Here is a 27170-nt window from a genome sequence, read left to right on the forward strand (position 1 = left end):
CTGTAAATCCTCTCTGTTCTGGACACTTCCTGGTTGTCTGTTTCCTGATCACCACAGTACTGGGAGATTTCTCACTGTGGTGACTAATCAAGGATGTGTGATTACTGTGTGTAAAACGAAACTGGATTGGTGCTGAGGAGTTTTAGACAAAGTATCACTGCCCTCTATTGGCTCACTGCCCTCTATTGGCTCGCTGTACATCAGAGAACCAGGAAACAACAGCAAAAACGAAACTAAACTGCAGGCACATTATATGATTGTTTTTTTATCTATTTTTAATAATTTTTAAAAGGAATCAGTTAACTATTATGTCTCTATACCCTGTAAACAGTCATTTCAGCTAAAAACATTTTTTCCTTTAGTGACCCTTTAAATTGACCCTAGCTCAATAAATTTGGGAGGGTTGAGAAAAGAGATGTCAGCCTTCCTCATAAAAAAAAATCACCAAGAAAATACTATAGACAAAAAGGTTTTTCAAGAGTATCAAACATGGTGACCAAAGAGCTGGCCCAAAGAACCTCCAGAGTGGCATACAACTGAAAGGATAAATACATATATACATACATGCATAGGGCTTGGATCTGACACCTAGAGCATGTGATTCAACTAACCAGCAAACATAAAAGCCTATAAAGCTACACATAGATGTCAGGCAGCAGCTTGATGCTCGGAAAGGAAGAACTATCTGGGCTACATGACAGGCACACTTAATAGAATACAGGAGTATATGGTAGATATCCCCTCCCCAATAAGCACAATCCTACTGGTATGAAAAAGTCCACTCTGATAATCCTTAAAAAAAAAACAAAAAAAAACCAGCTTCACCCTATTTTTTAAATATTGCGTTACTTTTCAAAATTCCATTTTCTTTTATCATGATCTATCATCCATAATAAAGGTAGTTCTACTAGAAAACTAGAAATCTAGCATTTGCAACAGTCCATATAGTGCAGAGATTTCAAAGACATTCAATATTACTTTTTACTTTTTTCTCTATGTAATTTTGTACCAACTACCATCTCTACACCCTGAGCAATGCCCCCGCTAGTTGCACCTGGGAACGAATACTTGCAACCTCTAAGAGCTTTACATTTGTTACATCTTGATTATTGGGAATGGCAGAAGTTATACATTACATTTATATGAAACATACTTTGTCTGTTTTGTATTTGAGTCTGTCAGTACAGTAAATAATCCTGGACTGCCAAGAGCATGTTGACTTGGTGAGGTCAATATTTACTACAGATGGGAAATATGGACCAATAGCGTCACTGTAGAATTGGTCTGTTTCCAGTGGCCCAAGGAGTTTTGCTTCAGTTTTATAATGTATTATGTTGGTTGTCCCAGAGCATTAAAGTAGTTGTAAAACCCTTTACAACCACTTTATGCTACAGGTAAGCCTATAATAAGGCTTACCTGTAGCTACCCAGGATATCTCCTAAACCTGTACGGTTAGGAGATATCCCCTGTCCTCTGCATGAGCCGATGTCATCGGGACATGCACACTCACGAGGCAAACTGAAGCAATGGCACCTCTGTGTGCTGTCCGGCGGCTAATGTGTGGGAGTGACGTCATCGCGGCTCTGGCCAATCAGAGCGCCGGAGCCGCGATAACCGGAAGTAACCCCCGGGAGAGATGTTGCCGCTGGAGAGGGGGACAAGGACCACTCAGGTAATTCATAATGAGCTAGTATGCTATGCATACTTGCTCCTTATGGCTTTGTTTTGCAGTTTTTTTTTTCCTGAGGGTTTGCAACCACTTTAAGAAAAACCCTCCATATATATTAATTATTGTTGTGCTTAAAGTATCTGTCTAAGCATGGAAAATACTTTGCTTGCAAAATACACAAATACAATATTTTGCGCCCATATGATCTGACCACACAATATAAACACATGCCCATGTTTTCATCAGACAAGTCTGCAATGAGGCATTAACTAAAATGTCTTCTGTGGTTTCTGTTCCATTCTGTTCACTGAGAAAACATTTGATACTTATGGGTATGTAAGTGACATTCCTTTCTTTTATGTGACAGGGCTGATGATTGGCCCAGTACTAACACATGAGGGTAGGGAGAGAGTCTTCTGCAACTGCGTTTCCTAACTAGAGCAACACTGACGCTGCATGGGGCTTCTTTTTCTCACGCCAGTGGCTGAACAGGGTACCAGGGGGCAAAATGTTAGCGAAATAAGGCTGTACGCAGAGCATACAGCCAAATCTCGTGTCTCTAATAATAACACATTTCCTCTTAATGATATAATGCATCTCACCTTTCATTCGATTCCCCATTCATCCAAATAACCAGACATCACCACACTGCTATGTTCTCAGAATCTCTGGCCGGGAGTCCTCTGTGTCACTCTTTTTATTATCACCATCACAAAAGAAGTTACCAACAGGAAGTGATGTCACAGCATGTCACCTTCACACAGGAAAATGTCCATATAAGGACATCCCTCCAACAGGATGTCCAATACAATACAATACAAAACAATACAATTCAATTAAAGGATTCTGATGGGTGTGTCTGAGAATAGACAGGGTGAATGAAAGGCTAAACAAACAACCCAAGACTCCCATTCTACCGCTGATATAAATCCTTATTCTGAGATATTCCAGAGAACAACGCATATCCAGATTATACTATTATTGCTTGTGGAAGGGAAGCTATCTGCAGGCATGAGCTACGAATCCCGACCATGCTGATCAGACATAGCAGAGACAAGAGTGCACATCCACCTATAATCAATAATGTCCTTGCAGAGCTAGAATATCCCCCCTACACGATTGTCTGTGCTAATGCACAGGAGCCCTTTGTCGGTGGACATATCCCCACTCTGCAAACATCACTCTCCAACCTTAAGACGTTTTCCACTACCAGATGGGACTCAACCAGCGTCAGTCTGCCCCAGTCACCTCATTTAAAGTCCCAAGGGTGACTCTTTTTCTGCATATGCATATAGGGATGGAGGTGCATCACCGGTGACTGCAGACCTTTTATTTTTGTTTCCAGTCAGGTCTTTAGAACAGGTTGCGGGAGAACTAACACTAGGAGACACTATGACAATACATATTAAATACATCTTCATAAAATTTCCATGACAAAAAGAAGAAGAGCCGCTAAAAGTGACATTAAAGTGAACCTGTTGCTTTGACCAACATCAGAAAAGTACAGATTTTCTTTTACCACAGCACCTTGTTAGTCCTCACTTAGTCAACTTCACCCTAGCCAGCACAAACAGTGTATTTCTATTCCTTCTACTTCTACCCCTCTACAATTGTCAGTCTTCAATCATAAAATGCCTGGTCAGGAAACATGCATTCATTCCTTTGCCCCCTTATCCAAAAGCTTATCTAGCTAGATTAAATCACACTCATACCAGTTAGTTGCTTTAAGCTAGGTTTAGAAACTTTTGGAAGATACCAAGCTGGTTCTATTTATCTAATGAAGTTTTCCCAAAGCTGTTTAAACTACCGTTAACGTGGAATGATTCTAGACTTTGTATCCAGCTGCACACTCATAATAGTGAGAGGAAGGACCTGGCAACCTATCTAAATAATAGTAAAAAAATAGTAAATTCTATAGACAAAAGGATTCAAGAATATTAGCGATGGTGCCCAGAGAGCTGTCATCTGCAAACACTGAAATTATACTTTTAATCCAAGATTCTATATCATTTATAGATATATTAAAAAGTAGACATATGTAATTAATTTCATTCCGAATGCATTTTTTGCCGAAATTTGACAAATTCATTAATTCCGAAATATTCAAATTAACGAAAACCGTAAAATTTTTCCAAAAATCTGAATATTCCAAAAATTCTAAAATTCTGAAATTTGAAAATCCGAAAACAACGAAAATCCGAAAATTCAAAAGAACGAAAACCCGAAACATAAGGTTGAAAATCCAAAAATCCAAATAAATAACTAACTAATAATAACAATTACTAACTAATAAATCATAGGTATTGGAATTTCCTTTTCAAATTTATCTGTTAGTGAACGTAACAAATGCAAAAGTTACAAATTTATTTGAAATAACAAATTTCAATCATAACGAATGACCCAAAAAAAAAGAATGAAATTAAATTAGTAAAATTAGTAAACCGCAAATATCAGAAATAGGCTTGGTCTTAAAGTGGTAAAAGTGAATCAAAACCCAAGAACTCTGACCTGGATTCACAAAGCACTTGCGTCGACGTATCTCGAGATACGCCGCGTAAGTGCAAATATGCGCCGTCTTATCTATGCGCCATGCCCACAAACTGAGATACGCCTAAAAATAGGAGAGTGGGTAACCGCTCAAAGAGAACCAGGTAATCTGATTCCTGTGGTCCGAGCCAAGGGTGCAGGCAGTGCAATCAAAATGCAGGTTAGGATGAAGGAAAAAAGCTGGGACAGCCGCACTCCAAAAAAACTCCTCCTTTAATTAAAAATCGCATATTTACGCTGGACGCATGTGGCGCTCCCATTGATTTCCTATTCAAATATGGAAATGAGGGAGATACCTCGATTCACGAACGTACTTGCGCCCAGCACATAATATACGCGGTTTGCGTAAGTCGTACGTCCGGCGTAAAGTTATTCCCCATATATGAGGTGCAACCCATGCAAAGGTATGGACCAGGGAACACAAGCCATCGTATCTTTTGTCGTTTACGTTGTACGTGAATATGACGTAGGTTACGTTCAGGTTGTAGGCAGTGATCAGGCGTATCTTAGGGAGTAGTTCCGACGTGATTCTGATCATGCGCACTGGATGCGTCCACGGGACGGCGCATGCGCCATTCGTTATTCGTAGCTTTATGGCGCTCGGCCCATCATTTGCATGGGGTCACGCCTCATTTGCATGGCTCACGCCCACTTCCACTTACGACAACTTACCCTAAGAAACACAGTGCAGATTTGGTGGCAAGTGCTTTGTGAATTCGGTGCTTGCCTCTCTGCGCTGCGTCGGCGTAGCGTAAAGAAGATACGCTACGGCGGCATAAATATGCGCCGATGTCTGTGAATCCGGGCCAAAATGTCATGTATTGCAGTTTACCAGATTAGTAAGTTTTCCTTTTAAACTTTTTTCCCTTTATTTTCTCCCAATGATGCTGCCATTAACACCCTTCTTGTTCTACAGTGACATTGCTCAGTCGCTGCACTATACTGTGCCTTGAAAAAGTATTCATACCCCTTGAAATTTTCCACATTTTGCCATGTTACAACCAAACCGAAAATTTATTTTATTGGTATTTTAAGTGATAGACCAACACAAAGTGGCACATAATTGTGAAATGGGAGGAAAATGATAAATGGCTTTCAAACTGTTTTACAATTGAATATCTGAAAAGTGTGGCGTGCATTTGTATTCAGCCCCCCTGAGTCAATATTTAGTAGAACCTCCTTTTGCTACAATTACAGCTGCAAGTCTTTTTGGGGATGTCTCTACCAGCTTTGCACATCTAGAAAATGAAATTGTTGCCCATTCTTCTTTGCAAAATAGCTCAAGCTCTGACAGATTGGATGGAGAGCATCTGTGAACAGCAATTTTCAAGTCTTGCCACAGATTCTCAATTGGATTTTGATCTGGACTTTGACTGGGCCATTCTAACACATGATTATTCTTTGATCTAAACCAGTGGTCTCAAAGTACCGGCCCGCGGACCAGTTATAAATGGCCCGCAGGCAGGGTGGAAGTGGGGGGAGCAAAGAGGAAAAAAAAAACATTTTTTTTATTTTTATTTTTTGTGAGCTGGCGCCATCTGGTGGTGAGCCGTTGGTATTACAAGTTATTACCACCAGATGTGAGCTGGCGCCATCTGGTGGTGGCCGTTGGTATTACAAGTTAAGCATTACAAGTTAAACAGCAATTCTAATGTCATTTTATTATTATTATTATTATTATTATTATACAGGATTTATATAGCGCCAACAGTTTGCGCAGCGCTTTACATCAGGGAAGACAGTACAGTCACAATACAAATCAATACAGGAGGGATCAGAGGGCCCTGCTCGTTAGAGCTTACAATCTAGAAACTATTTTCACTGCAATCTTCTTCCCTCTAATTAGAACCCCCAAACATTACATATATTTTTTATCCTAATACCCTAGAGAATAAAATGGCGATCGTTGCAATACTTTCTGTTACGCCGAATTTGCGCAGCGGTCTTACAAGCGCACTTTTTTGGGAAAAAATTACACTTTTTTAAATTAAAAAATAAGACAACGGTAAAGTTATCCCCATTTTTTTTAATATTATGAAAGATAATGTTACGCCGAGTAAATTCATACCCAACATGTCACGCTTCAAAATTGCGTCCGCTTGTGGAATGCCGACAAACTTTTTTACCCTTTAAAATCTTCATAGGCGACAATTAAAAAAATCTACAGGTTGCATGTTTTAAGTTACAGAGGAGGTCTAGTGCTAGAATTATTGCTCTCGCTCTACCAATCGCGGCGATACCTCACATGTATGGTTTGAACACCGTTTACATATGCGGGCGCTGCTCGCGTATGTGTTCGCTTCTGCACGCAAGCTCATCAGGACGGGGTGCGTTTTCTGGCTCCTAACTTTTTTAGCTGGCTCCTAGATTCCAAGCAAATTTGTCAAACCCTGACTTACACCAGTGCTGGTGGTAATAATGCGCTCGCTGACACCAGTGCTGGGGGTTAATAATGTGTTTGCTGACACCAGTACTGTTGTTTTTGAAGTTTGAAGGTTTGCATGCGGCCCCCCATGGCATATGAAAACTTGTCTTGTGGCCCTCAGGTAATTTGAGTTTGAGACCCCTGATCTAAACCATTCCATTGTAGCTTTGGCTGTATGTTTAGGGTCGTTGTCATGCTGGAAGGTGAACCTCCACCCCAGTCTCAAGTCTTTTGCAGACTCTAAGGCCGGGTACACACGGACAAACATGTATGGTGAAAGCGGTCCGTCGGACCGTTTTCACCATACATGTCTGCCAGAGGGCTTCTGTACGATGGTTGTACACACCATCGTACAGAAGTCCGCGCGTAAACAATACGCGGGGCGTGTCCGCGGTGTCGCCGCGTCGATGACGCGGTGTCGCCGCGACAATGACGCGGCGACGTGGGCGGCCCGCCTTTAAAATGCTTCCACGCATGCGTCAAAGTCATTCGACGCATGCGAGGGACGGCGGGCGCCTGGACATGTACGGTAGGTCTGTACTGACGACCGTACATGTCCGAGCGGGCTGAATTCCAGCGGGCTGTTTTAAAACAAGTCCAGGAATATTTGCCCGCTGGGAAAAGGCCCGGCGGGCAAATGTTTGCTGGAATTCGGCCCACTCGCGCCCACACACGAGCAAACATGTCTGCTGAAACTGGCCTGCGGGCCAGTTTCAGCAGACATGTTTGCTCGTGAGTATGGGGCCTAACAGGTTTTCTTCTGAGATTGCCCTGTATTTGGCTCCATCCACCTTTCCATCAATTCTGACCAGCTTCCCAGTGCCTGCTGAAGAAAAGCATCCCCACACCATGATACTGCCACCATGTTTCAGGGTGGGGATGGTGTGTTCAGGGTGACACGCAGTGTTTGTTTTCTGCCACATAGCGTTTTGCTTTTAGACCAAAAAGTTTAAATTTTGTCTCATCAGACCAGAGCAGCTTCTTCCACATGTTTGCTGCGGACAGATTCTCCCACCTCAGCTGTTGATCTCTGCAGCTCCTCCAGAGTTACCATGGGCCTCTTCGCTACTTCTCTGATTAATGCTCTTGTCAGTTTAGGTGGACGGCCATGTCTTGGTAGGTTTGTAGTTGTGCCATACTCTTTCCATTTTCGGATGATGGACAGTGCTCTGTGAGATGTTCAAAGTTTGGGATTTTTTTTTATAACCTAACCCCGCTTTAAACTTCTCCACAACTTTATCCCTAATCAGCCTGGTGTGTTCCTTGGCCTTCATGATGCTGTTTGTTCACTAAGGTTCTCTAACAAACCTGAGAGCTTCACAGAACAGCTGTATTTATACTGAGATTAATTTACACACAAGTGGACTCTTTTTACTAATTAGGTAACTTCTGAAGGCAATTGGATCCACTAGATTTTTACTTAGGGTTATCAGAGTAAAGGGGGCTGACTACAAATGCACGCCACACTTTTTAGATATTTGTAAAAAAAAATGGAAAACCATTTATCATTTTCCTTCCACTTCACAATTATGTGCCACTTTGTGTTGGTCTATCACATAAAATCCCAGTAAAAATATTTTCAAATTTTTTGATTGTAACATGACGAAATGTGGGAAATTTCAAGGGGTATGAATTCTTTTTCAAGGCACTGTATCTATGAAATAGCAGCACAGTTTCCTCTACTGATTTGGACTACAAACATCTTGACTTCTCTTCATCTAAATAATATAGTCCGCTGCAAGGCTCATCCACCTTACTAACCATTCAGTGTCCTTCACCCCTCTCTGCCAATCCCTCCACTGGCTTCCACTCACCCAACAAATACAATTAAAAATACTAACAATAATTTACAAAGCCATCCACAACTTGGCCCCCAGCTACATCACTAATTTAGTCCCAAAATACCAACCAAGCCGCTCTCTTCGGTCCTCCCAAGACCTCCTGCTCTCCATCTCCCTTGTCACCTCCTCCCTTGCTCGCCTCCAGGATTACTCCAGAGCTTTTCCCATCATTTGGAACTCCCTACCCCAATCTGTCCGATTGTCCCCTAATTTATCCATATTTAGACAATCCCTGAAAACTTCTCTATAAAGAAGCCTATCCTGCTTCTAACTAACACTGTTTTACTTCCTCCATCAGCTCATCCACCACAGCTATTACCTTTTGTATCAATTGACCCTCCCTTTTTAGATTGTAAGCTCTATTGAGCAGGGCCCTCTGATTCCTCTTGTACCAAATTGTAATGTAACTGTAATGTCTGCCTTTATTTTGTTAAAAGCCATGCAAACTGTTGGCGCTATATAAAACCTGTATAATAATAATAATAATAATAATAATAGTCTATTGAGGGGAAGGGTTCTGAAGTTCATAGAGATAACTGGGAACAATGTAACAGATATGAGTGTAGCATAGGCAGAGAGCACATGAAAATATCTGCTTACAAGATTTCTGCAGGATCGACAGGCATTTTTTGCAATATAGAACAAAAATGCTTTTAATTAACAGACAAATACAACCAAATAATATAATAATAAAAGTTTATTGTTAGAGTTTACATACCCTTTAAAGTGTCTCCTACTGTAGTCATAGGCCCGGATTCAGAAAGGACTTACGACGGCGTATCTCCAGATACGCCGTCGTAAGTCCAAATGCGCCCGTAAGTCCAAAAGCGCCCGTCTGATTTAGCTACGCCGTTTACGTAAGGCGTCGGTCCGGCGTAACCTTACCCCTCATAAAGCAGGGGTAAGTCATGATAAGGTATGGACGTCGGAAACGTCGGAACAGCGTCGTATTTTACGTTGTTTGCGTAAGTCGTACGTGAATGGGGATGGGCGTATGTTACGTTCACGTCGACAAAGCATTGAGCCGACGTATCTTAGGGAGTAGTTGTGACGTGACTCTGAGCATGCGCGCGCATGCGCCATTCGATCGGCCATGCATTTACATGGGGTCACGTTTCATTACAATACAACACGCCCACTGCCTTGCTACTTTGAATTACGCGGGCTTACGCCGGCCCATTTACGATACGCTGACATAACTTTGGGAGCAAGTGCTTTCTGAATACAGTACTTGCCTCTCAATGTTACGTCGGCGTAGCGCATAGGAGATGCGTTAAAACCGCTCAAAGATACGACAATGTATCTGAATCGCGGCCATAGTGTATAACGTTGTGGGGGGATGCTTGCACGTGACAGTGTGTATCTGTATTCAGGGCCGGACTGGGAATGAAAACCAGCCCTGGAAATAATTTCATACCAGCCCCATAACATTAACATTATTATACCAGCCCCACAGCATAACGTCAGAGAGAGAGGGGGGTGCAACAATATGAAAGAGAGAGAGAGAGAGATGCAATGCTCTGCAGGACCAAAACAACTATAAATGCACATTTATTTTTACCTGAAAAAAAAATTAATAAAAAATCACGAGAGAGAGAGAGAGAGAGAGAGAGAGACAGAAAGGGGACTGCAATGGTGAGAGAGAGAGAGAGAGAGAGAGAATGCAACGGTGTGAGAGAGAGAATGCAACGGTGTGAGAGAGAGAGAGAGTGCAACGGTGTGAGAGAGAGAGAATGCAACGGTGTGAGAGAGAGAGAGAGTGCAACGGTGTGAGAGAGAGAGAGAGAATGCAACGGTGAGAGAGAGAGAGAGAAAGTGCAACAGTGAGAGAGAGAGAGAGAGAGTGAGAATGCAACGGTGTGAGAGAGAGAGAGAGAAAGTGCAACAGTGAGAGAAAGAGAGAGAGTGCAACGGTGAGAGAGAGGGAGGGTGCAACGGTGAGAGAGAGGGAGGGTGCAACGGTGAGTGGGAGGGTGCAACAGTGAGAGAGAGTGAGAGTGCAACAGTGAGAGAGAGTGAGAGTGCAACGGTGAGAGAGAGTGCAACGGTGAGAGAGAGAGAGAGAATGCAACGGTGAGGGAGAGTGCAACGGTGAGAGAGTGCAACGGTGAGAGAGAGAGAGAGTGAGAGTGCAACGGTGTGAGAGAGAGAGAGAATGCAACGGTGTGAGAGAGAGAGAGAGAGAGTGCAACGGTGAGAGTGAGAGAGTGCAACGGTGAGAGAGAGTGCAATGGTGAGAGAGAGAGAGAGTGCAACGGTGAGAGAGAGAGAGTGAGAGTGCAACGGTGTGAGAGAGAGAGTGCAACGGTGAGAGAGAGTGAGAGAGTGCAACGGAGAGAGAGAGAGAGAGAATGCAACGGTGGTGGAGAGTGGGAGGGTGCAACGGTGAGAGAGAGTGAGAGTGCAACGGTGAGAGAGAGGGAGTGCAACGGTGAGAGAGAGGGAGTGCAACGGTGAGAGGGAGTGCAACGTTGAGAGAGGGAGTGCAACGGTGAGAGAGAGAGAGGGTGCAACGGTGAGGGGGAGAGTGGGAGAGTGCAACGGTGAGGGGGAGAGTGGGAGAGTGCAACGGTGAGAGAGAGTGAGAGTGCAACGGTGAGAGAGAGTGAGAGTGCAACGGTGAGAGAGAGTGAAAAGTGCAATGGTGAGAGAGAGAGTGAGAGTGCAACGGTGAGAGAGAGAGTGAGAGTGCAACGGTGAGAGAGAGAGAGAGAGTGAGAGTGCAACGGTGAGAGAGTGAGTGCAACAGTGTGAGACAGAGAGAAAGAGCAACAGTGAGAGAGAGAGAGAGTGCAACGGTGAGAGAGAGAGAGAGAGTGCAACGGTGAGAGAGAGAGTGTGCAACGGTGAGAGAGAGAGTGTGCAACGGTGAGAGAGAGAGAGAGTGTGCAACGGTGAGAGAGAGAGAGAGTTCACCATGCAGAGAGGGGGAGGGGGGCACCATGCAATGCCTGGTGAGAGAGAGAGATTGTTATAAAATTAAAATATGCAGGGGCAGCAAAAGTAGGTGACACTATACTGTGATTGCAATGTGTTCACCTGACCTGAGTTCCTGTGCTCCAACTCCGAGGGCGGCCGACGCCATTCACTCCTCCTCTGCCCTCACTTGTGACCTGCCTGCATACAGACATTGTGGGCGGGGCTGGCGCCGCACAGGCAGATGGAACTTGGAAGGGGAGATAGAACAGAAGAACCACAGCGTTCTGACGTTCTCCTGCTCGGCTCCTCCCCGCAACGGTGACATGATCACGCTGATTCCTCCGCAGGCGTCGGATCCGATGAGAAGGAATATGTGGCGGCGATCATGGCGGCCGCAACCCGCCGGCTCGCCGCTTCTTTTCCTGACATGCATTACAGTGATGACACAGCAATCTATCCCTCCCTGCATAATTTATAAAGTTCGATGGCGGCCTGCGCTGTGGCGATGGCGGCCGCAGCAGCGGCCCGCTGCAGTTTTGTATTAGCTTGGAAGCGAGACAAAAGCAGCCTCAGGGCACTGAATGCAGGCGGCCTACCGGGAATTTTCCCGGGATCCCGGTAGGCCAGTCCGGCCCTGTCTGTATTATGTGTGAATAAATTACCCACGAGTACTTATAAGACACTAAATTATAGTCCCTTTACATCCCGTCTTCATCAATACCTGACTGTGTTGCCTACAGCTGCCAATCAAAATGTTTAGCTCTAGCAGCTTGAATCTGTAATGTTTTAAAATTTGATAAAATTAGACAGAACCTTACACTACATAACTGATACAGATTTTTCCTGAACGATCAGTGCTGCTGGCTACAGCCTGCTAGTGTATTCTAATGGCAAGGAAGTCTTCCTGCTATCATAATAAAACAACTAAGTGGAAGTGATTCCCTCATCCACACATTCAATGGTTGAAATAAAATTATTAAAGTATGGCCTGCCTAACTCTGAGTCTGATTGGTTATTATAAAAATATACATCTCCTATTGGCCCTCAGTGAGACCCAGTATGGTGCTAGTTATCACAGCCTTTGTAAACCTGCGTTGACCTCTCAAGCATATTATAGCTGGATGGTTAAAACCTTATAAACGAATCCTTATTGTGGACAAAAATGTATACTGTAACCCCCTTAATTCATAAAAGCAGCTGCAGATGTCTCACTCAATTTCACTTGATGTAACACATTAACACCTCATGTGGTGACTGTAGTTTATGTAGTCTGTGTACTCAGAGGATCACCTCTTCTCTCATATCTGTTCCCCAGAGATCTCCATTCTGGTCAGAGGAATTCGGTGACTCATAAAACCCAATAATATTGCGCAACGTTTCTACTCTGGGAGGTGTCGTTACCTTGATACAAAATATTTTGACTGGATTACCAAAAAGCATCCTAATAAAATACATAATGTAATGCAGACAGCATGTTCGAGTTTGTCATAAAACAGGGCAGAGACATAATTGATTGCATGCACTTAAAATGTTGTGATCAAGGCTGAAAGGATTCCTAAAAGGATAGCTTTTCCTCTGCAACTTTACTAAAGCAATGCACCTATGGACAAAGTATAAAGGCTGTCATCTTCATCCCTTCTTTACCCTAGTGAGACTAAATTATAGAACGAAATCAGAACTCCTGACCTGACTACAGACTGTATGTACAGTTATGACTAAGTTATACCTGTAAATCATTAAGAAAACACATACAAAATTGCACCTTGTGTAGCGATACCCCTGAAGAAGCTGCTTAAAGGGTCACTAAAGGAATTTTTTTTTTAGCTAAATAGCTTCCTTTAGCTTACTGCAGTACTGGTTTCATGTCCTTATTGTTCGTTTTTGCTTTGAAGTAGCTGTAATTCTACTGTGATCTCCACACTTCCTGGTTGCCTGTTTCCTTATAACCAATCAGATTCATTTTAAAAACAAAACACTGCCCTGGATTTGTTGTTTTTGTTCTGTGAGTCTTCCCGACTCACCTCTCACCCGGAAATTCATGTATGTACCTTTAAAACCGAACGTGAAACTAGAGGCACATTATATGATAGATTAAATTCAATTTTTAATGATTTTTAAAAGGAATCAGTTAACTTGTATGTCTCTATACCCTGTAAACAGTCATTTCAGCAAAAAAAAAATGTTTTCCTTTAGTGACTCTTTAAGTTTGTTACTCTGCCTGTCAACCTCAAGAAGCATCTCAGCCCCTACTGGCACACCTAGCAATATGGTAAAAAGAGTACTAGAGTAATGACACACAGACTCAGTTTAGCTCTCTCAAGTTTACTCGGTCAAGAGAAGAGGTTTAAAGTGATATTAGTCAGCCAAGTCCTGTATAATTAGCCAAGACTTGGTTGAAACAATTTCTATTTAAGCAATAAATGGCAATTGGCAACAACAAAAGTAACACCAGTGAGTACAGTGTTAAACAGTAATACACAAATCTTTAAGCAAGCTAATGATAGTTGTGGATCTTAATGTTACTAAAGGGGAACTCCAGGCCAGCCTATAATACCTCAGGGTCTATTGGAAATAATATACTACAGGTATCAGTAGTGTGTCCCCTTTAAGAATAACAACAATAATCTTCTGAAAGCAAGGCCTTGCTATATCTTCACTGGCACGTTGGAGCTCTAAGAACAAGGGTCCCTCAATGTAACAGAGTGATGAGGAGCAATGTAAGATTGCTGGTGCTGTGATATAGCATAAACAGAAATATCAGTGCTACTACCCAGACATCACATAGATAGCAGAGCTCCCGGGTGCTTGATCCACAGTCGCTGGTTGCGTAGAGTAATGAAAAAATTATCCGCACTCTGGTCGTTGCTCTTTAAAAAATCTTAATTTTTATTGACAAACCACAGTGAACAAATGCAAATGAGAACAGTTGACGCGTTTCAGCCTATAAGGCCTTAGTCATAACCACATTACATACATGAAACTTTGAAGTAAATAGACCCCAGTCCTCTCACAAAGCAACATGATGGTGCTCTCACATTGGGATCCAGAAAACAAGAGACCTTGGGCCTTGTCTGCAGATCATTTTATAGTCTCTCCCATCATTCTCTCCTTTCTACCTGGCAGGGGAGACACCATGATCATGAAGGCGGTTCTCCCAGGGCGAGGCACGGCTATTGCACACTCTAGGCCGTGCTGATCGTGGTTGTCTTCCCTGCCGCTTCTCGGCCTTTTGGCTGGGACTGGGTGTGGTATCTGTCCTTATCAGTTGTCAGCGGAGCGCTGAAGCACCTCCTACATGGGGAGGGTGGATGCAATACAATGACGTCATTGCACCTGGAAGGATGGTTTCAGCAGGGACTACGCTGTGCTGCCCGACAGAATACTGGGGGCCGGCCCATGGTTGAGTCTGAGACATCTGGAAAGGTGCTCCTGGTGAGGATGGGTGCTGTGCTTGGTCTTGGTCTTTTTGCCGAGTTCTAGTCTGGCCTTTTGGCTGGCTGGTGTAAGTGCTATCTCTGTCAGCGATCCGGTAGGAGGAGCTGGTAATGCCCTGGGATAGGACGGGGTAGGACCATGCAAATCCGCCGGGTTGGCCGGTCGGGGGGTCGGATATGGAACGAAAAGCCTATGGTGCATGTGCCCCTGGAGTGGCAGTCCAGGGGTATCTGAAGATCACTGTGTGTGAGGGACACATTGATTTAAGATACCACGGTCACTGCACCAGATACACGCTTTTCTTAGCACCTGCCTCCTGGGCCGGGCCTTTTGGCTAGGACCGGAGGAATTTTTTATTCCTGGCCGGAGGGCCTGGTCATTGTTTCACCACAATGGCCACTTCTTTCACTCTCCTCTCCACTATCCCTTCCCCCACTTTATTTTATTTAAGCCTGTGTTTGTCACTTTTTTGTCTTTTTTTGTTGTGCACGTTTTGTCACTGTGTGATTAGTAGGGTGCGGGTCCTCGGGCCAGCCCTGAACGTCTTGGGAGTGGGTGGACATGGCCTTCTGGCTTAGTTCGCCTGCTCTCATGGGGTCTCCCTTCGGGGGAGCCCCACCTAGTACTGGGAGGGTTCTGTTTCGGCAGTCCCTCCGAGGAAGTTGGGTCCGTGTCGGCTTCGGTTGCTCGGACCACAGTACCTCAGTCCCCGTCTGGAGCCTAACGCCCCGGGGGATCAGGGTTTGGGTCCCTCTTCACAGGAGGACCACTTGACGTTGCACCCGTCTGCACGTTTTTGTGAACACTCTTTATGTGTGTGCACATTTTTTCTGCACCGGGTGGAGTTTTTTGGGTGTGTTCACACGCCATAGGCTTTTCAAAAAAAAAAAATTCTCTCCTTTCTATGCAATGCAGGCTGGGTAGTTCTGTCCCTCTTAAAGTCAGTGGGCAGCTTTGTGCTGGGACTTCATATTCCATATTTCTTTTCAGCTGGTGCGTGTTAAAGCCTCATCGATTGGTTCCTATAACTGCTCCTTTTTTATCCTGCCAATAGAAACACATGGGACGAACAGAATAGCCCGATGCCTGTGTGTGTGTGTGTGTGTGTGAGAGAGAGAGGAGGGGGGGGTGAAAAGCCCATGCAGGGACTGACAGCAGCTCTCCCTTCTGTGAAAAGTCTGTGTACTCAGGACAGCCAGCTTGGAGAGGTTGCAGGTGACAGAGTGAAGCACTCGCTACACTTGTAAATACATTTCCTTTAATCCTTGGGTGAAAAATCTACTCTTAGTCAACATTATGAAACATGAACATTTTTGTTTTGGAGCAAATTTTATTTCTCCTAATATTGGCGTTTTAAAAAATAAAAGTTCTCTCCTCCAGCTAATGATTTCCTGTTTGGGTTCAATCTGGCGTTTTACTACCACCTTGATTCTCATACTGCAGTAAACACATCTAACTATCAGAATGAGTCAGACTATCCTTTGGCTACATTGCTCTGTTTTCGCAGAGGTCAAAGCTTAGAGGGAGCGAACATGAAGATTTTTGGGCTGAAAAAACTCCCTGTGGACAAAATCCGTGATCGTCTTCAGAACAGTTATGGCTAAATATAACCTCTCTCAACCACAAAAGGCAATAAGCAAATTTATTCTCACCAGAAACTTTATGCTGTCCTTTTTAGTATTGTATTACCTCATTTTCATTTCAACTACTGTGCTTTTATTTACTTGTATTACAAGGAGTGTCTTCATTCCCTAGGACTGCACCCTCCTAAAGTGTAAAAGTGGACCTACACTTATTGGGCCTGATGTCCTTCTTCATCACCCCCTGACATACCTCACACACCAGGACAAGTAACACAATTACGGGGCCACATGGACTTGTCCTTAAAATCTTTAATCTACTCTCATACACATTGTACTCTTCTTTATTTCTTCAAATTCTGGACTTTCCATTTTCCATCCAAGGATGGTGGAAGGTGGATTTACACTTTAAACCTAAATCCCAGTCAAATAGCTAACAAAGATGAAACACAAATAAAGTAGCTATGTTACCTACCAGCGTATTTTTGTTTTTTCTCTCAATCAAGTTCTGTGACATCACAGTTCTGACATCAAAAAGCCAAGTGGACTACATCACTTTCTCTGTTACAGTAAAAGACTGATACAGTGGTGTCTTCTCTCCGTCCCCAGCATGGTGATTGGGCAACAAAAGAGAAGTAAGGGGACTACTAAATTCATCTGTCTGCTCACTTTTCTCTCTGTTCTTATCAGCATGTTTCTTGTCAGGACTTCCCCTCCCTCTCCTCTTTTGAGTGCTGCTGTATAGTGCAAGGACTAATACCTTGTCAAATTCAGATACTTGCACTAGTTCCTTTTAAAAAAAATATGTATAGTCTTTTTAAAATTTTGTCTAGAGTAGGAAAAGTTTACAGTGGAAGTGTAGCTGAAATAAAAAATAGATAAATCAGCACAAGGGACATAACTTACAGTCATTAGGATATGTTCCTTGAGCTGATTCTTCCTCTGGTAGTAGAAATCCTTCTTGGTCTATGACTCCACTCTCTACCTCTGCTGCCACAATCTTCCACCAAGGCAGGGGTTAATGCAACTAAGAGATCTTGCTCATCAAGAGAACCCAACTATGCCTGCCCTTTCTGCACAGCTCTGCCATTCATAGAAGCTGTACTACAGCTTCTCTGATTCGAACATGATCTATGAATGGAGGGGGTGGAGCCACAGCCTAGAGAATGAGTCAGAGTGCAGCCACCAGGGGAAATAGGAACAATTGGGAGATTAACGCTCAGTTTTACAAATATTGAGTTTTAGAAAGTGTGACATTTATTTAGGGTTTCTTTAGATAGGTATGAGAAGAACCAGGAAGAGAGTGAAGTTTTTTGAGTAGGAACGGGTGGTCATCTTTATCAAAGGCAACAGAAAGGTCTAGTACACAGTACTGACCATTGGTTTTTCTCAGTGAATCATTAATGAGTTTTAGATGGACAGTTTCTGTGTAATGTTGTGTGTGCTTGACAATGGCTGAAAAAGTCACCCGTAGGCTTCCATGTCCCAGCTAATGTTGGCACTTCTTTTTCCCCCCTGCAGTCACCACTGTCTGACACAGGGTAGGCGATCATGAGACCAGACAAGAGGGGACTGAAGTATATACATCCTTTTTTACACAGGTTAGTCAGCATAGTTTTTTTTTTTGGGGGGGGGGGGGGCATCTTTAAGACTAGTAGGGTTTAGGCTGGAATTATACTTTATTTTAATAAGGCTGTCATTTTTTTTTGTCTGTTGGATTGCATTCCCATTCTCCATTGATGCTCTTGTGGCTTATTAAGTATGTATTTATTGTACAGGACAAGCTTTCTACAAACATTTACATATTTCCATAAGGTTCAGTTTACACTTTTCGGCAAACATCGAAGTGTCATTCGTTTTAAATGGCGACTCCAGAGCAATAAGGCGAGTAGCTCCAACCCATAAGCATTGTAGTGCAACACATTTCACAATAACACACTACTGTGGTTTGTGCTGTACAGCATTGCCATAAGTGGTGCATGTTCTTGTTTGTTTTTTTTTGGACATTTTGGTGCATTGCCAGCCTATTCCATTGAGTGAGCTGCCTTAACGCGGACACTGACTCAGACAAAGTACATGAATCAGGAGTTGTGACTGCCTGTGACTTCAACAGTTGAATGACCCAGATATTGATGTTCAGAAGGTCATTGATGGCAGCCTACATATTCCTCCTTTTTGTTCATTAAATACTCCATATCTGGGCATGTTGTTGTTCCCAAAGAGAGTGTAGTAATCTACCACACATATCTTTGCATACAGGGTGCAGGACTCAGGAATGCGTATTGTACAGAGTGCAGGACTCAGGAATGCGTATCGTACAAGGTGAAGGACTCAGGAATGCGTACCGTACAGGGTGCAGGACTCCAGAATGCCTACCGTACAAGGCGAAGGACTCAGGAATGTGTACTGTACAGGGTGCAGCACTTGGGAGTGCATATGGCACAGGGCGCAGGACCCAGGAGCTCATATTGCACAGGGCTCAGGACTCAGAAGTACCAATTGCACAGGGAGCAGAACTCAGTAGTGTGTATCACACAGTCCAAGAGGTGGTGGTAAACAGTACAACTATGTTCTGGCAAAAAAAAATGTGCATTACCCAGGCTTGTGACCAGCCCTTAATAGTAAAAAATACCCAGAAGCCAATACACTAGTCTTTCATTTTTTGTGAATGCTCCTATCTTGACTAGTAGCTTTCATTTAATCCTATGTATCCATTAACCTGTCCATTGTGTAAATATCCTGCAGAGGGCTAAAATAATATGTTATATATTGCACATCACTAGCCAGGAAGCTTTGCAGGGATTTGGTGTATTTTCACATGTTTCTAATTGGCAGTCAGCATGACAGAGACTCATCTTTCATATCTTGAGTTTTGTGATTTGATGAATCCCATATGCCTTCAACTATCAGATATTAATTCAAAAATGTATTTCTTGACAGCACAAATAAATGTTTTTAAATACACAGAGAAATATTCTTACACTTTCATGGGTTCTCATGCATACTCAATGAGATTAGATAGTTTGCGTTTAATAAAAGATCCTCTTATAAGAACCAAAAGCTTTCACCCTTGACAAGAGCTAAATTATTATCTATCTGCTGCCAAACAAAACTTGCACAATTAGAAGAATTACAAACTGATGTATTAATGGTGCAGCAAAATCTGAATTTAAGTTGCTGATGCATCCTAATAAGGATTTTATTACAGGAAACATGCTGAAAGAAACATGGGGCTGTATTGCCGACCTCCAAAAGCCTGTTGTTTGGCTGTCATGCTGTACCACTGGCTTCAATACTTGAAAGCATTAAGATTGGGAAAGTCATGGAGAAGTCAAAGCAATTGATCTGCATTATTGCCCTGGGTCAATGACTCTAATGGCGCGTACACACGACCAGTTTTCACGACGAGAAAACTGCCATTTTTTTATATTGGTCGTGAAAACCGGTCTTGTGTACGCTTCCTAGTAGTTTTCTCAATGAAAAAAATGCCTGCAAAAAAAAATTAAACCAGCTCTATTATTTCTCGTCGCGTTTCCCGTCAGTCTTTTTCTCGTCGCGTGTATGCTTTTCGGAGGGGGAAAAAAACTGCTGCTCAGAATCAAGTATGCAACCCAAAAGCAACCCAAAGGGTGGCGCCATTTGAAAGGAACTTCCCCTTCATAGTCCCGTGTACGCGTTGTACGTCACTGCGCTTTGGTCGGACATGTGTATGCAAGTCAGGCTGGAGAGGAATCACGTCGGGAAAAACTTAGTTATTTTTTCCTGCCGAGAAAAATGGTCATGTGTACGAGGCATAAGGCATTGGAGCCAGTGGATCAGTATAACTGCCAGGTGGCTAGAACTTTCAAAAGAGGAGGCCAGCAATGATCGCCTCTTTCGTACGGGTTTCTTTTAAAGGGAGCCTATAAGGACAGAGATATGTGTACTACCATTTCTGACTTTTTTAAAGATGCATGCTCTGGGGCTGTCATCCTCATTCTGACTTTGCTGCCTAGTTAATCGATGACCTGTTGCTATTTTGCTAACATGCATGTATGCAGGGCTATTCAGAGGCCAGCTCCTCTATACTGTTTCTACCCCAAAGCCCACGCAAAACTCTATGGGCCAAATCCTCAAAGATCCTGCCTAACTTATCTTTTCCCATTTAAGTTACACTGCCTTAAAATTTCTACCTAAGTGCCCGATCCACAAAGCACTTACCTAGAAATTTCAGGCCGTGTAACTTAAATGTCTCCGGCGCAAGGCGGTCCTCTTCTGCAGGGGGCGATGACAATTTAAATGAGGCGCGCTCCCGCGCCGGCCGTACTGCGCATGCTCGTGACGTCATTTTCCCGACGGGCAGCGCGCAAAATTACGTTACGCCGGGCTTTGTGGATTGCGCCAAAAAAAAAAAAAAAATTTAAAAAAAATTGCAGAGATCGAAAAAAAGGTCTGTTTTTACAAGGTGTAACTAGTTTACACTTTGTAAAAGCAGAACTAATTTTACGTATGCAAACGTAAACTTACGCAGAAAACACAAAGCTGAAAAGCTTTGTGGATCTCCGTAAGTCCTCATTTGCATACGCGAAGCGGCATTTCGACTCGAAATGCCCCCAGCGGCGGATGCGGTACTGCATCCTAAGATCCGACAGTGTAAGTCTCTTACAGATGTCGGATCTTCTGCCTATCTTTGGAAAACTGCTTCTGAGGATCAGTTCCAAAGATAGGCACAGGGATACGCAGGCTGAACAGCAGTTCCGCCTGCGTATCCCTTTTGAGGATTTGGCCCTTTATCTGCACATACATACACACACAGATTGCAGGTTTGAGACTCTTTTCACTCTACCCCACTGATCTTTATCTACAGTATACCTGTATTATCTCCTCTTACACTTTCGTGTATGGTCTTGCTTTTTACTCATAGTTATGGCTCAGCAGGCCATCCGGACCACTAGGGCCCAGGTCGCCTAGCACCTGTTTCATTGAATAGGGGGGGGGGGGATTCTTCTCTCAATGTCAGGAGGGTGACTCCATCCCTTAAACACCATAAGTTCCTGTTAGGCCCCGTACTCACGACCAAACATGTCTGCTGAAACTGGTCCGCGGACCAGTTTCAGCGGACATGTTCGTTCGTGTGTAGGCAGTAACGGACAGGATTTCAGCAAACATTCGTCGGCCAGACCGTTTTCCAACGAACAACTGTTTCCTGGTCTTGCTTTAAAACAGTCTGCTGGAATCGTGTCCGTCAGACATGTTCGGTCGTCTGTACACAAAAGCAGCGTACAAAAACCCCGCGCATGCTCAGTCCAAATGAGGAGACGGGAGCGCTCGTTCAGGTAAAACTCGCGTTTGTTTGGGATATGGCACATTCGTCATTAGAAACCTTTTATTCTAGCAAGAGAACAATGTCTTAAAAAGGCGCACTAAACCACATTTTCTTGCCTCGTTTTATTAATTCTTCTCTTGCTAGAATAACCCCGTTCTCTTGCTGATGCAATTTCAATAGAGTTGTCCCATACTGAAATGTCACATTTCTTGCTTGTGATGTAATCCTTTAATAATGTTTTCTATGCCAGACGTGTGTTTTGGTTGGTGGTCCTCCATAATTTATAGTAGTCATTTTTGTAAAGAAATGTGCATCTTTTTTGTTTTTTTGTTGTTTCTAGTTATGTCACCATTTAGTTTAATTTTTTTTAACATGTTTTTTTATTTTTTTTTATTTTTTGGTTTTTTTTTGTGTTTCATTTGAGAATATTAAACCATGTTGGCACACCAAATGTCCCCCCCCCCCAAGGAGTGTGTCCTTTGTAAATGACCCATTGTATATTTATTAAAGGTTTGCTGCCTAATAATCCCCACAGTATAACAAACAATAGACATGTTTTCAAATGAAAGCAAAAAGCCTTTTATTTAGGCAAATGTCATCACAAATAATAAACAGAACGGCAGCACTAGAATAGATAGCAAACTATATGCAAACTTGCATTTCCAACATGGTGAAGGATAAACTTCCAAGCCTCAGGAGCCAAACCCAAAAATATGAAGCAGCAGCACAGAAACAAAGGAACCCAAACTGTGGTAGTCCAAACAATATGTCCTTTATGTGGAAGGAAATGGAAGGCAGAGAATCAACGTTTCCTCCTCTTTCCAGCCTTCCCTCCAGGCAGCCTTCCAGCGGATCTAACACGGGGTCTTGCAGGTGGGGTCGATGTGGCAGCAGGAGGATGGTGTTCCGCAAGCCGGGCCGGGTCACATAGCCCAGTGTCTGGGGTCAGCAGGCCCTTCTGCATCCACCAAAGGACCTGGTTCATCAGGGCCTTTGCCAGTCTTCTCTGGTCCTCCTCCCCTTCATTCAAATCGTGGGCCAATGAGGCACTGAAGGCCTCTGTGGGGTTGAGGGGGGCCCTCATGATGGCGCTTGCCTCCTGTATCATGCGGAGGCTTGCCTCCTCCACAGGCCTCAACTGCCTCCTTCGGCCTGATGGCCTCACCTGGGGGGGAGAAGACTGGCTGGTGGTGGTTCTCCTGGCCGGGGGGACCTGCTGCAGGCCACTGGGCCCAGCCTCCTCCTGGCTGCCACTGACCCCGGCCTCCTCCTGGCTGCCACTGACCCCGGCCTCCTCCTGGCTGCCACTGACCCCGGCCTCCTCCTGGCTGACAGAGACGTGAGGATCTGCCACCTCCTGGCTGATCTCTTCTTCCTGTGTGGAAAAAAAAGGACATTTTTTACAATTTCGCTAAATAAAACCACACTCATTTTCATGTTTTTCGTTTAGTATTTTCTGTTCATTATTACTTGAATACACTCTACTTCTGACCCCTGCAGTTGTCATCCCTGACACCTATTTGTCTGTACACCTTTTTTTTTGCTTTTTCCCAGCTTGGCTTTTCTTTTACAATATCAAATCATTAATCCACCAAGAATTATTTACGCCAGAAATATAGAGGAAACTACTATACCTCCTCATCGAAGGGTGGCAGATCTGCATCTCTGTCAGCCAGGCCCTCTTCCTCCGACTCTGCAGGGCTGTGGTCATCTGGGGAATGTCCGCTGGAAGGTAGCATGGAGGAAAGGTTGGAAGAAAGACTCGACATTGTTTTCCTGCCTTCCATTTCGTCCCGCAAAAAAGCCATCTGTTTATAATACCACAGTTTGGGTTCCTTTGCTTGTGTTGCTGCTGCTCCCGATTTTTTGCTTTTATTAGCTTTGTATGCTCTCCTGTATGTGCTTCTGAGGTTGGCAAGTTTATCCTTCACCATGTTGGCAGTGCATCCTGGCACCCATGTTTGCATATAGTTTGCTAGCTCTTCTAGTGCTGCCGCTCGTACATCTTTATTGCAATATAACGCGTGTTTGGAATTCCACAGGATGGGCGTGTCCTGATATTTTTGAAGTAAGGCCTCTATAGCTTCCTTTGTTTGTAGGAGGTCCATTTCACTTTTTGAAAAATGATATTTCTTTTTGAGTCTAGATTCGCAAAACATAAACCAAAGAAAAATAAATATTCAAAAGGATCAGCGTTGACCTTGATATAATATGTGTCTTCAAATTTATTACCTATATCTAATTACAAACACAGTCTCTCTTGTTTAAACAATGATTGGCAGCTCGGCCGCATTGGTTGTACCAAACATTGATTTGCTAGATGCAGAGCCATTGTTAACATTGCAGTAAATATTTTTAATATAGAAAAATAAACAATGCTTACAAATGACAGTATTCATCTAGGCACTCTTTCATGTGTAAATCTCATGCCCCTGACAATGGATGACATAAAAGACACTTCCTAATGACCTCTGTACAACCAACACTTGAACAATACTTTGCCTGATCTGAATACACCATTCAAAAACTTGTCAATGAGGTACAGCATTGTTCACATCTCTATTTTGTGAGTTGTCCAAAAGCATTTGGATACCAAAATAACATTGTGGTACCCCATAGACAGAATAGCTTAAAAAGGGTGCAACCAACAGCCCAAACCCCCATCCCATGTGTCTACATTTTCCAGGCCTCTGCTGATCCCATTTTTAATTTCCTTACCTTCCTGTCTCTCGCTCCTCGTTTCTCACGCTCGCCTAATTACCGCGTAAGATGCGTAATCACCGCGTGCACCTTTTAAACACTCCGCGTATTTATTAAACCCCGCCCTCGTCACCTTTGCTAGGCCCCTAATCAATGAGTTTAGGAAATATGGCGTTAACTGTGTATGTTCAGGATGCGATCGAAGATTCTCCGCGTAACCTACGTAAACACGTTGTTTGCATTCTCTACACTCCGCGTATGTATTAAACGCCGCCCTCTTCTCCGCCCATGGCGTAAGAATTCATCTTTTCCACGCCCATAATCTCTGTGGGAAAGGAAAGATGGCGATGTCACACGAGCGGGCACGATGCTCTCATGCCACAAGTGAAGGGACAGAGGCAGGGACGTCCCGATCAAGGCCAAGAAGATACAAAGCCACTAATATGCGGTTCCATGAAATGGTGGAGTTAGTTTACATCATGCGAAAGAAGGACTATGATGGTGAATTAGGGCCATACAAGACCCCTAACCGCCGAAAGGCACATATTATGGACAAGGTGGCGAGGAGAATGCAGAGGATGTTTGGGATCACCAGGTCCAAGGAACAGCTGAGGAAACGCTGGTCAGACTTAAAATTGAGGGAGCCACATCAGATGAAGAAGATCCTTAAAATTCTGCGTAAAAGTAAGTAAATATATATTGGGGTTGGGGGGGGGGGGTGGTTGATTGTCTGCAATAATGTGTTGCCATGTATATTTCACCATCTGCCTCCTTGGCCTGCTTGTAATTTTAAAGACATGTTGTCATTTATTTTTTATGACATAAATACCTACATATTTACAAATAGTGTTCTTATTAAACCACGTAACATCACATAGTTTCTCCGAAAGGCTCGGTTATTCCAGGAACAACACACCTGGACATGGCTCACTGGCCAAAAACTTTGTTTGTAAACATTGTGTAAAAGCTAGTTCTAAAAAATAAAATTAGGAGAATGGGAAAGGCAAACAGGATTCATTCCAAAAACAGTGGGAATAAAGCAGATGTTTTCACATCTGCAATGCAGAGCACCTGTGTCTCCCCAAATCAAAAATGGGTTTTGGTCGGGTCTCCCAGAAATACTGTTTAGGGGGGACATCCATGTGTGTCACTTTGCTAAAAAGGGGCAGGATCAGAGCTTGCCATAGAAGTAATTCCAAAATGTAGGTTTGGTGAAAGATAAAAGTAACTAAATGAAAGCATCTTCTAAGCAATGTGTGCGATTTATGCTCTCCAATATCTGTGTGCTGATGAGTCTACATTTTTATATTTTTATTTCAGGGGAAAGAAGTCGCCAGCATTTGGAGGAGGCAGAGAGGGCCAGACAAGGCCAAAATCTTCCATCTCAACATGTGGAGGAGGAGGAGGATGTGGAAGGAGAAGAGGATGTGGAAGGAGAAGAGGATGTGGAAGGAGAAGAGGATGTGGAAGGAGAGGAGGAAGGAAGAAAGGAGGAAGGAAGAGAGGAGGAAGAAGTAATTTTGGACTTAGAATTTATAGCAGATGAAGGGCAAGTGGCGGAAGAACAATTTGGCGAATTGAAAGAAGGTGGATTGATGGATGAAGGAGGAGTCCAAGATGATGGGGAAGTGGTGGAAGAAGGAGGAGTGATAGAAGATGATGGGGAGGTGGTGGAAGAAGGAGGAGTGATAGAAGATGTCGAAGAGGTGGAAAGGAGAAGCCCATCAGGTCAGTGTCACCCTAGCTTGATTAAAAAAAACATATGTAGATAGGCCTCATCGAAAAATAATTTTTGAAATGACCATTTTTTTATTTTTTTTAGGGGAGGAGGATGGTGTGCCAATATTTTCACGTGCAAGTGCTGCTATAATTATTCAGCAGGTAATGGAGTGCAGCACTGAAATGCACAATATGCGTGAAAGGATGGTTGTCATGGAAGAGAATTTAACAAATGTCCTTTTGGAATGCTGCACGGAAATGGACAATATGCGGCAAAGAATGATGGTCATCGAATCTAATTTTAAAAATATTATTGACATGATGGGCCGTGTCAAAGACTGAAACACCCCCCGCCCATCCCCCGCCCCCACAAACATTTTTACTGTTTTAATAATGAATACGCCAAAATTTGAAGATACACACACAGTGTGCCAACATGTGCTATCTGCCATCACAGAATATCTAGTGTCTGTGCTTTGTGGGTCCAACCCCCTCCTCCATCCTCAAGTAGTTGAGAGGAAGGGTTTGCTCCCACAGAACACAGACATTGATCACCCATGATGTCAGATAGCATATGTGGCCATTTGTCTGTTGAACCAATGACATTTGGCGAATTGCCACTGAATGTGTGTATCTTCAAATTTTGGCGTGTTCCAGTGTGAAAGCACACCATGACTGACTGCTGTTGTGAGTTTTTATATTTTTATAATTGTATTTTTTTACTTTTTGACCATGTTGAACATTTTTGGATACTATAAAGTTTAGACCATAAAGAATAAACACCGAAAAAAAAAAAAAAAGATATATATATAGAATTATAAATCTCTCTAATCACTGAATTTAGTGAAGTCGAGATTTGACTCCTAAATCTCCACAACAAATATTCGTATTGAAAAACACACCAAAAAACAAAAAATATTTTTAAAAAATATTGGTTTTTGTGCATAAAAAATATGCCGAGAAGAAAAAATACTAAGGCGGTAAACACCCCACCAAAAATATTCCATATATATATATATATATGTAAACA

General features: G+C 43.2%; 1 non-coding gene across 1 annotated transcript; it reads left to right on the forward strand.

The window, feature by feature from the left end:
• The first annotated feature begins 14509 nt into the window (after nt 1–14509).
• LOC120933915 lies at nt 14510–14668 on the forward strand. Its single transcript, XR_005748162.1, has one exon. It is a non-coding gene; the product is annotated as a U1 spliceosomal RNA (small nuclear RNA).
• The last annotated feature ends 12502 nt before the right edge of the window (nt 14669–27170 follow it).

Source organism: Rana temporaria, chromosome 3 (genome assembly GCF_905171775.1).
Source record: "Rana temporaria chromosome 3, aRanTem1.1, whole genome shotgun sequence".
Taxonomy (NCBI): Eukaryota; Metazoa; Chordata; class Amphibia; order Anura; family Ranidae; genus Rana; species Rana temporaria.